The sequence below is a fragment of the Eurytemora carolleeae genome, unplaced genomic scaffold (genome assembly GCF_000591075.1).
Source record: "Eurytemora carolleeae unplaced genomic scaffold, Eaff_2.0 scaffold195, whole genome shotgun sequence".
Taxonomy (NCBI): domain Eukaryota; kingdom Metazoa; phylum Arthropoda; class Copepoda; order Calanoida; family Temoridae; genus Eurytemora; species Eurytemora carolleeae.
This window is the reverse complement of record NW_019396094.1, coordinates 313,214-323,626: the sequence shown is the minus strand read 5'-3', so window position 1 is coordinate 323,626 and position 10,413 is coordinate 313,214.

The window sequence follows — 10,413 nt, the reverse complement described above, 5'->3', positions numbered from 1 at the left end:
AAAAAATCATTGAAATGTTTGTGCAAGCAAATCCCAGAAAATTGTAGCTTAAAAGATTTGGTTAAAATGTAGATTGAGTAAATTCTATCTAAAAATTTCAGAAGAAATTTCGTTTATTCGTAAAAATATAATTTTTAATGATGCTGTGATTATTGATTTAGTTAGCTGTGATGGAGTTAAGTGATAAATTTATAAAGTCAAAAAGTTAGTTTTTCAAGCAAAGGAATAATTTTTAGACTCTAAGGTTAGTAACACCCAAAAAAGTAGTCTTTTTGGTGTATTTTTATGGTGAACAAATTAAGTCCAGGTGGGAGAGGGGGGGAAAAAAATTTAAAAAATGTATTAATATTTTTTCAAAAAAGGGGTTTTTAAGGGGGGGGGACCAATGTTGCCAAGGTGGGGACCAAAAAAAATTTTTGGCGCGCTCACGCGCGCAAATTGTGCCCCCCCCCCTAAACAAAAGCCCTCGTACGCCCCTGCTGGATTTGGTTATGTTTGTTCTAGTTACGCTGGATTACGATCGTTTTCAGAACTATCGTTTTTCCATTTTTGAAAATGATCGATAATTGAAAACTATAATTTTACGGGACGATCGTTTTTCAATTAACTTAAAACTAACACTGATCGACACTGAGTTAGTTTTAACAATTCGTTTGTTTCCAAAAACTTATGTCAGATAGTTTTGTAATTTGTAAAGTTCAAAATGAAACTTATAAAAACTATCGTAATTTTCCGATAGTTTTTGAAAACAATTATTGTTCAAGGTTTTAAAAATACTTTTTTTTCTTATAAATACGTATATATTTTATACCAAGAAGTTTTTCGAAGTGTCAGGGCTAAAAAATGTACGCATTTTTACCTGTAAATATGTATATTTCTGATGTGATATCTTCAATTTAGAAAAAAGTTTTCTTTTCCCTTGGACGGCTAGAATGTTCAAATGTTCAAGTATTTTTTAATAGAATCGATGTGGGAGAAATAAAACACAAATATTATTTATATATCTAATTCAATTTTTAGTAAACCTTATCAATTAGGAATAAATTAATGTTTTGTTAGTTTCAATGTCCGTATTTTGTAAATATAGTCTGCATTGTTAATATTGTTTCAACATTTAGATCATTTTAAAAATCTACATAAAATGCTCAATTCAATGAGCTCAATTTTAGGCTCCTAAAGTTTCCAATTGGAGTGAGTACATTTGGTAAAAATAAAGATAATCTCCATTTGAATTTTGTAAAAGGGCCTACAGATTTCCAAAATTGAGACCATTTTTGATATCTACGTACAATTTCCAGTTTATTTTAGGCAAGTAGATCAAAAATTGACAATTTTATAAGCTCCAAAAGTATTATTTCCCATGACTTATTTTTTAAGGACTTCGGTAGATTTCGGACCTTTTTTCTGTTAATTTTTTTTATTTTAAGCACTGTTTTTCCAAATACTTAATATTTAGGATGACTTTCTTTTAGGGTTTCCATTTTTTCGGAAAAAAATTTCCATTTTGGAAATGGAATGATCCGGAAATTTGTTGCGTAAACCGGAATTCCGGGATAATTCCGGTATAAATGGAAACCGGAAATTTTCCGGTTTACGTCACGTAAACCGGAAAAATTTCCGTTTTACGGAATGGAAACCGTAAAATTTCCAGTTTCCGATTTCGTTCGGTTTATCAGTTACATTTCACACTATAGTAACTTTGAATATTGATTATTGAGTATAACTTTTTCTACCGTCCGGCATCCATCCATATATTGTTATAGTTACTAACTGGTGTTGTAATTACATATGTAAGACTTTAATGTAATTCTGGTACCAAATGTTCCGGAAATCGGAAATTTCCGGAATGATATTCTGGAAAGTTCCGGAATTCCGGAACAACGTTCCGGAAATTTCCGTTTTACGGAAAAAAAATCGTTCCGGAAATTGTTCTGGAATTCCGGTTTTCCGGAACCTTTTCCATAATGGAAATGGAAAAAATTTCCGGATCATTTCCGTACGTATACTGTAACCCGGAATTCCGGTGGAAACCCTACTTTCTTTCTAAACCCCCCCCCCCCTGTCAAAAGCCCTGATGATATAAAACAGATACCTTATGGAGATGACACAGCTTCCTGTTGGAAATGAGACAGGCTTTACTGGAGATGACAAAGGATCACCTTGAAGATGACACAGGTAATTTAATCAGAAATGAAACTGATTAATCTTGTAGATAATCTTGGAGATAAGACTGGTAGGTTGGAAATGTCACTGAATACTCTTTAATTTAAAATAGCAGAGGATCCTTTTAGATATTTTTGAAGTTATGACAAGAATATTTGGAGATGACACAGAATCTGATTTGGAGAACTCTCAGTATCCTATTGGAGATGACACAAACTATGTGATAAGACAGGCATGTTTGAAGTTGGCATAAGAAGATGACTGCAGCTTTTTAAAGTTGTAGATGAAACAGGGATATGACACAGGTTAATCATGGAAATGACACAGAATCCTCTAAGTGATGAGAGAGGGTAATCTTGGATCCTCTTGAAAATGACACAGGAGATGATAGATGTTAATCTTGGAAACACCACAAAATCCTCTTGGAGATGACACAGCTTTTAGTTGGGGATGACACCGGTTAATCTTGGAGATGATATAGAATCCTTTTAAAGATAACACAGGTTTTAATTGGAGATGACACATGCTTATCTTGGAGATGACAACCAGAATTAACCTGCGCAATCTACAATTATAGCTTTAAGGATCCAATAGGGTCATTCTCTTATCTCAGCCACCCCACGGAAGTCGCCATCACAGATTCGGATAAAATTAAAATCTTTTGTTAACTATGTAAGGGAAACAGAAAATAAAAAGCTAAGTGACCTCTGGTTTGTTAGTTGTTAGCCTCCAAAGTTTCAACCTCTAGGCTGCCCTCGAAAACTTCAAAGTTGTGTAACTTTTTTGTATTTAAAGATAACGGCATAATTTCAACCATGCTATTTTGATATACAAAAATTCTTGTGAGTCTCAGTGGCGTAGTGGGGGGGGGGGGGCGAGAACCCTGTGTACCCCCTAGACATGCACCCCCTAACCCCTCTAGACATACCCAGGGGCGTAGTGGGGGGGGGGACAACCCTTAGGCCCCCCCTAGAGACCTAATCTATATATAAATTTATTATCAGATTCAATGACCCCCTGCTCTGTCCACTCGTCCAACTGGTCTTTTAAATTATTTCTTTCAAATGTCTTACCTTGGATCTCTTGGGAACTGTCCCTGCTTCCAACTCTATTTTCAATTCTTGAAGGTCTGTTTTCCCATTGGGGTTTGGATGTAATGCCAGAGCCGAAAAGTTGTCTGGTTTAATATCTCGTTTTCATCTATCTGGAAACTTTCATGAATAAACTTCCTCTTGCTCTCTTCTGTAGGATAATCTGATTCTTTTATAGAATTTATCATTTCTGTTAATGTTTTTCTTTATCTTCTCCTACTTCCAGTTTACTCTGCCTCTCAGCTCTTCTCTGAGCCAGGCCTCTTTGTCTATATATAAGCTGTAAATTTTTCAAATTCTCTGACCTACTGATAGTTCCACTTCTTCATCTGCATGATTCTCTACTTATATAAATTCTTCTGGTGACATGGATTTTACAAACCCCTCGCCTCTCCAATCTCCCTCTACTCTTATTTTCACTATTTTGGAACTTTCTGCAGGAATGGACACTTTCTTCCCTGACCACAGTTTTCTCTCTCTTACTTTGGGTATATGATTTACAGTAAGGATTTTCTCTGGCTTCCATTATGAAGGGATTACTTGCACATACTTCTTTCCCGCCTTATCCACCCTCTTTCCCTTTTTCTTAAACAGGACTGGGGAGCCTGTCACACTACATAACCAGGTTAATCTTTCCTGACCCACACTTCTGGTCACTAATTTTCCTTCTTGGTCTGAACAGGAAATGGACACTTCCTGATGCACTAAAAATTCTATGACAAAATTTACTGCATGATTTAACCCTTATATCACTATGGGTTCCACTTCAAAAACTCAATCTAACCCATCTAGATAAAGCTTAATCTTTTCTCCTTTCCCTTATACTTTTTTCTGTGTCCACTAAAGCTAGACCATAAATGTGACACTATAATAACTTATACTTCATGGTCGTCCTTTTCTATCTTATTCATATTGTTCAAACTCAGGATTAAATTCTCTTCCTAATTCATGGCGTTCTCCTTTCAACTTGCCTTGAGGTCTTAAACTTCCTATTAACTCAGGATTAAAAAGTCAGACATTTAAATGATTTGAAACGTTTTTTATTAATAATTATTCTTGTTCACAGAATTTGTTTCTTCATCTCTAAAGTTGCTAGCTGTCTGCTGTTGGAACTCTCAATGGAAAACCCATATACGTTGCTATCTTCTTGAGCATCTCTTTCATATCCACCATGAATTTTGCCATTTCTGCTGTTTGTCAACCCCCTGGATTTTGCTGTTCATCTCTCTGACCTGAGTTCTGCCACTAACTTCTTCAATCATGTGATATATGGCCTTCTTATCCACAGTTATAGAAGAAAACTGGTTTCTTGTTCATATTCCCTGTCTTCCTGTTTGGATTCTTCTTCTTCCAGTCTTCGTAGGACTGGCAATCTCTCTTCTGATGACTGGTTTTCTTGCCGAAAAAACAACTCAGGCCTGTCACGCGTTGACATCACCAGATACTTTTACTCCTTCATCTTCAGATTCATCCAAAATTAGTCTTGGCATTGCATTTTCTGTCTTGGGTATTTGTCCTGTCTTCAGTATCTCATCAGATCTCATGCTGTTTCCCACTTTCTCAAAACTATTTGTGCTCCTTAATCAAGCTATATCATGGGAAGGAGTTCTGGGGTCCATGTTGTACTTTCTCAAGTTGACAAGCTGGTGGTCCAGCATTGCCTTGATTTTGTGTATATGCTCCTATTGGCTGGAGCGTATGCTTGTATTCTAAACCTCATCCTGTCAGTGTAATATTTCCTGGGATCTTCATCTCTTCCCTATTTCCTGGCTAGGTATTCCTATTTCCGGCCTCCCATATCTTTCTCTTGTGAGAATTTCTTCAACAGCTCCATGAAAAACACTCCTGTTTCATAATTCTCAAATTCTAACCCTGTCTCTTGTCTAGCTGATCCTGTGATGCAGGACAACAGCATCCTTTTCACTGCTTCATTTGGGATCATTTGCTAATTATGATTAAACAAATGAGTTTTCAAATTCTTGCACCATTCAAAACACTTTCTATGGGTTTCCACTATAATTGGGAGCACTCCAGACAAAATTTGATATTCCCTTTCCAATACTAGCCTCAGATTTACTTATCTCAGCATAAGTACTTCAGTTTGCTCTCTCCGTTATGACTAATTCATTTAGTTGTTCCACATACCTTTGTGTCAAATTATGTCTTCTTACTCTGCTCCAACATTGCCTGCACTCTTGTAATGGGATTATGGATTTCAAGTGTCTCATTAATTTCCCACGTCTGCACGAATGACTTACTTTTGTTTTTTGTTTTTACTTTTTGCAACTCTCTCCGCAATATTTCTGTTTTCGCATCCCTAGCCCAGGTTTGTTGCTCCATTTGCTCCATCTTTTCATAATTTTAAACTGTCTGGGTGGATGGTTTCTACCTGCTGTTCCGGCTTCCTCCATATCTGGCTCCGTATATGATTCTTCACTAGGTAAACTAGGGTATCCTCTAAAACTGCCCATGCACTGCTACACTTTTGCTGTCTGCAGTCTTAACTTGTTGAACTGTTAATGTTTCTAACACAAAAGGTATTCTTTCTATAGTTTTCCTTGATTACCCCGTTAAACCAGGTTCTCGCTGTACCTTTTTCCTTGGAGTCAGTTGCATTTAAACTAAGTTTCATAGGTCTCACAGCAGCCACCACTTTTGTAATAAATGCCTTACTCCAATATTTCTATTTAAGTGTATATTTATTGACACTGTCAAACTATATCCTCTCTAACAAACCTTGGTAGATCTAAGTATGTATTTATTGACACACAAACACTATCTCCTCTACCGAACACTGGTAGGTATTAGTGTGTATCTATCCACACACAAAGCTATCAAACTCTAGCCTCTCTACCCAACAATGGTAGGTCTAAGTATGCATTTATAGACACACAAAGATATCAGACTCTATACTCTAGGGTTTCCATTCGCAAAACTTTTGCGCAATTTGTTGCGGAACGAAATGCAATATTTTTCTTTCTTTGCGCATCAATTTTGCGCGAAAAAACTACAATTTAGCAATCATTCGCAAAAGTCATTTCGCGAAAAATTGCCCTATTCCGCTTTTGCGAAACTCAAGTTTTGCGCAATTCCGCAACTAGAGTTTTGCGCAAATCCGCAATTCCGCAATTTCGTAAAAATCAAACGGTTGGTGACGGTGTGTGTTTCTTAGAATTCAATTCTGGAAAAATCTTGTTTTGGAATGTCTTCCTATTGGTCACTTTTACATAATTGACCAATGACAATTAAGAAGAGTTCAAATCTCACAATTTTCTCGACAATTTTAGTTTTGGACATGCATATTTCCTTAAAGTTGATTCTTCAGGCATTGGTTACTTTCTTGCATTATTTTATATGAGATTAAAAAGATTTCAGAAATTTGATTAAAAAAATTTAAGAATCCAATTTATATTTGATCAAGCAAAGCTTTTAAATTATTTAATAGATTAAAATATTGCCAAGTTTCACACTCTCTAACTTCTATTTTATTAATTTTGGTCCCTTAATTTAAACTTTTTGTAACTGGAAGTAACCAATTAAGTGTAGTATAATCGTTATCATACTCGTATGTTAAAATTTTTTTTTGTAAATGGAATAAATCTTCAGTTGTTTAATTCTAAGCTTAGAATATCAATTTTTGGCAATGTGCCTAAAAAGTTACATTTTGCGTAAAAATTGCGGTTTTGCGCAAATTGCGCAAAAAAATTGCGCAAAACTAAAATTTCGTTTCATGCGTAACTTTCGCAAAAAATATTTCCAGTTTTGCGAAAATTGCGCAAAATAAATAGCGCAAAACCGCGCAAAACTCATTGCGTTTCATGCGCAAAAATAGCGCAAAAGTTCGCAAAAATAAAATTTGCTATACAACTATCATATTTTATCATTTTTTTGCACACAAATTTTACTATATACCTGGATTTTGCAACTAAAAAATTCAAAAAGTCTTATTTGGACAAACACAAAATATAATGGGAGCCTATCCTGGTTTTCAAGTACCCCAGCATGGATAGTGTTAAGATAGCGCCCATAAACTTTTGTTATTGAAGCTACAGATCTAAAATTACATTTTTGAACAATCCTTGAGAAATGGATTTAAAATTAAGTGCCTTTATAGGGTTAGTAAAGTGTTTAAAACTGCACTTTTTTTAATACCGGTTTTTTAGGGGGGTGAAAAAAGGACGCTAGTGAACCCCCCAAGAAAAGTTCACCCCCTAGGCTAAACCTCCACTATGCCCCTGGTGAGTCTCCAAGGAAAGCATGTTATCTTCCAGTGCTTAGGATCCATTTAATTTTGATGCGGATCCAGATTTTTAACTGATTTTTTTTAACAAAAAATAATTAAATTTTTTTTTTCGCTTATTTTTATCCTAAAACTTGATGAACCATTCAGAAATGAGGAAATTTTTATAATCACTCTTTTTTTCAAAAGTTTAGATTTGGGTTTTAGGAGTGAACAAGTTTTTTTTCCAGTTTTTGGTTGATTTTTTACCCTTGGATCCGGATCCGTGGATCTGCATATTTTTGCGGATCCGGATCTTGATCCAGGAAGCCAAAATCTTGCGGATTCAACCGATCCTGATCCACGGATGTTCAAACGGATTCGAAGGGTTTACAACAAAATTTTCAATCAACTCGAAATTCGCGAAATTTTCACAAAAATGACGAAATCCAATTTAGTGTCGATCCTTGAATGTAATATATGTATGTAGTACGACAGGTTTCATTTCATGGCATGCTAGAGCCGGCCTTTAATGTTCATTAAATATATATACAGACGTATCTTCTATAGGTTTATAGCATTTGCAAATAATGTTGATCTACGAATACAGACTGTTCAACTTGATATGACTACGTATAAAAAGATGACTGAGTGAATTTTGTGTAAAACATCCTTCTGAGGTTCTGAACAGTTTCATACTTTAGTTTTATTTAAACTATTCTGTAGCGACTGCACGATAGGGGATGTTAAATTTGCATTGTTACAGGGGTATTGTGGAAGCAAAGGACTGGATTTCTTGGTTAAACAAATTTCACCAGTCTTGATAAACAACAAAAAACTTCTAAAAATACCATTACGCTGATCTTAAATTACATTACTTTGTCTTCAATAATGAGTAAATTAGTAACAGTCAGAAAGAAATCATCATTTTTTAATCTTGCAACAAAGGATGATTTTCAAATCCCTTTATCTTTGGAACTCAACGTCAAAGAATTTAGATGTTTCAAAATATGAATTTTGTCAGATCAAACAATCTAAGTGTGAAATATCAGAGGTAAATCCCATCAAGTTTTAAAGATATAGGAATTAGAAAATTCCATTGATTGATGCTGGAAAGGAATTGAGTCTTTTCCACAAACTCGAATTTTTAAACCTCAATATCATTTTAAGCTAATAGCGTAATCCTTTTATATTTCAAACTTAGACTATTTGATCTAACAGAATGCATAGTTTGAAATATCTAAGATCTACGACATTTGGTTGAGAAGATATAAAAATTAGAAAGTAAGATTTTGTTGCCAAGAATCATTTCCTTTGTCGACAGTTCCTTACTTCAATATTTAAAGTTTCACTTGGATAAGTTGGTAAACACAAATTAACACGATACATTTTTCATTTGTCACATTAGATGAAAATTTTACTTTTTTTAGTTGAAATTAAAATTTTATTTTAAGTGAAATGAGACGTTTCGCTAAATGTATAATAGTTAGAAAAAAAAAGGAAATAATCTTTAAAAAATTGAAACACAATCAAACGCACGTACAAAGAAGTTGAACGGAATTGGGCGCAAGTAAAATCCAGTTGCGTTGATCCTTGGACGCATAGGATTTAGCGGAGATATTTTTATGTCCGATATTAACTCAAGAACCCGTGGACTGATTTTTATCAAAGGAGTTGAGTCTTTGCCGCAAACTATGATTTCACAATCTCTATATCTTTGCAACCCTATGTCGTAGACCTTAGACATTTCAAACTATGAATTCTGTTAGATCAAATAATCTAAGTTTGAAATATCAAAGGTTTACACAATTAGGTTTTAAGATATAGGGATAAGAAAATTTGAGTTTGTGTCAAAAACTAATTCCTTTGGGTTGGAGAACATGTAGAACTAAATGTTCTTAGTTTGGTTTTAAAATTCTAAGTTGATGAATTAACTTAATTTCCGGACAGATCTGGGTTCCCAAGCTAGCTATTTATAAAATTGTTTCACAGTTAGTTACAAACAAATTTTGATTGCAATAATTGAGAATTCCATCTCGATAGCTTTAATACAAAATTGTTTTGAAGAATTTAAAATCTTACTCGTATTTTTTTAGCTTATTGTATTGCTAGGTTTTGTTGCATATATAGTATATATAGTATAATATGTAGTATATGTAGTTTAACTGAATAGTTAGAATATCTTTCTTAGCTTCAAAAGTATGTCGTTTCAATGCAACTTTTTTCTGAACACATTTTTCGTTACAGCTTGTTTTTCTTTTACATTTATACCCTTGGTAACAGGAATAAACAATTGTCGCTCCCCATAGCCAAAAAAAACTTTAAAGCGCCCCTTCCCCGTTCCTGAAGACTCTTTGATATCTTAATATAATTTAATTAGTATAGGTTGTATAATGTAAATTACTTCAGATGGATGTATATAAGATGCATATTGTAATGTACTTTTAATATATTAACAATATACATAAATACGTTGTGTGTTTAAAGTGTCCTGGAAAATAAATCAATGCTAACAGGACTAACAGCCTCCTTTCTTGCTCAGTAAATGCTTGTATCTGATTGGACCATGCTGATGAAAGGCAGGACTCTGATTGGTTATAGTCTTGGCATTGGTTGGTTGTGATTGGTTTGCGGACTCTAGGCGTAGTGGTTAGCAATCTCAATCCTCTTTCTTTAGAAACAATAAAAGAATTTGATATTTTGACAAAAATAAAGTTTGATTCTTTTTAGCAGGAAAAAAATCTCTGGAATAGTATCTGTAAGGTCAAACTGAATCTTAAAATACATTGATCGGTCCGAGGATAGAAATAGAATGAAGCCTACCTCCAGCTAGAGACCGGCTAGGAATGTTAGGCAAACACAAATTCGGACAATTTATTGCTAAATATTTACAATTGGCATATTTTTTTAAAACTTGAAACATCTTTATCTAACTGTCAA